The sequence below is a fragment of the Galeopterus variegatus genome, unplaced genomic scaffold (assembly GCF_000696425.1).
Source record: "Galeopterus variegatus unplaced genomic scaffold, G_variegatus-3.0.2 Scaffold13040, whole genome shotgun sequence".
Lineage (NCBI taxonomy): Eukaryota > Metazoa > Chordata > Mammalia > Dermoptera > Cynocephalidae > Galeopterus > Galeopterus variegatus.
Genome location: NW_007739151.1, coordinates 6,309 through 7,532, shown reverse-complemented (window position 1 = coordinate 7,532; position 1,224 = coordinate 6,309).

Genomic DNA, 1,224 nt, shown 5'->3' with positions numbered 1-1,224 from the left:
TGCATGACTCACAGACTCACTATTTGGGATTCTAGTCCCACCCTGTTAGGAACATTTCCTTTCTCAATTTGAAATTGGCATTTTCAGTTGATTTCTTCTTTTAGGCTTTTTTATTTAAAATAAGCTGGGGGCAGTTACAGGTTGTGTAATTGTATTAAAATATATGTACAAACTGTTACCTTATGGCAGTCAAGGGCATACAGCAGATAATCCTAGCTAATCACATCAAAAACAAACAAGCAAACACTAAAAGAAAAAAAAAAAAAAAAACAGAGACTATGCATCTATGTAAAACAGCAGATTCCAAATGAGGAAATGGGGAAGTCACTAGAGTAAATGACTGTTTTCTTAGAGTCTGGGGTTTGTGGTAAATTGTCACTTTAAAGTGAGAATGTGGAGCAGGTCTAAAAGTATAGATTTGATCATATAAAAGGAAAGTTCAGACCTCTACAAAAAAAATGCTCACACCAATCCTTGTTCTGCAGCTGGGCCCTATGGGCACAGGGTCCTCAGTGCCTGTCTTGACCAGCTCACTGTCACACTCCAGGGCTCTTGCTGCATTTCCCAGACCAATATTTTAGATATTTTCCTCTCAGATTTATTCTAATAGTTTCATAGTTTCAGGATTCAAATTTAGGGTGCTGCCTGGTTAGCTTAGCTGGGCCGAGCATGGTTTTGTAACACCAAGGTTAAGGTGTTATCTTTGTATCTGATAGAAAGTGAGCCAAAACACCAGGTACCAACCAAGATTTATTAAGGGAAGAAAATCTGCCAGGCTGCACTCAAAATGGAGGGCAGCACCAGGCCTGTGGGTGGGAGAGCTTGTATAGACTGCAGGGAAGGCTGATGTAATCAGGGAGGGGGTTGGTGCTGGAGTGGAAGATAAGGCTGGCAGATGCACTCAGGTGGAAGGTTGCACCATGTGGAAGTAGAAGAGTTTCTATTTCTCAGAAACCAAGAGTTTTCTTGTAAGGAAAGGCTGGCAGCTATTTTGTGCTTATTGTGTGTAAAATGGCACCAGTCAAGTCTAAGATCCCACATTCCCACCTTTTAAGTATACAGAGAAGGGAAAAGGGGTGAACGTCTCATTCTTCTGAAGCTACTTCCTGCTGAAGATGGGCAAAGATATGAAAAAAATGAAATACTTACATCAGCCTGAAAAACAATTAGGTGGCAGGGTATTGGTTTCATGTGGGGAGGCTGCATTCCTCCAGGGGAGGGTCA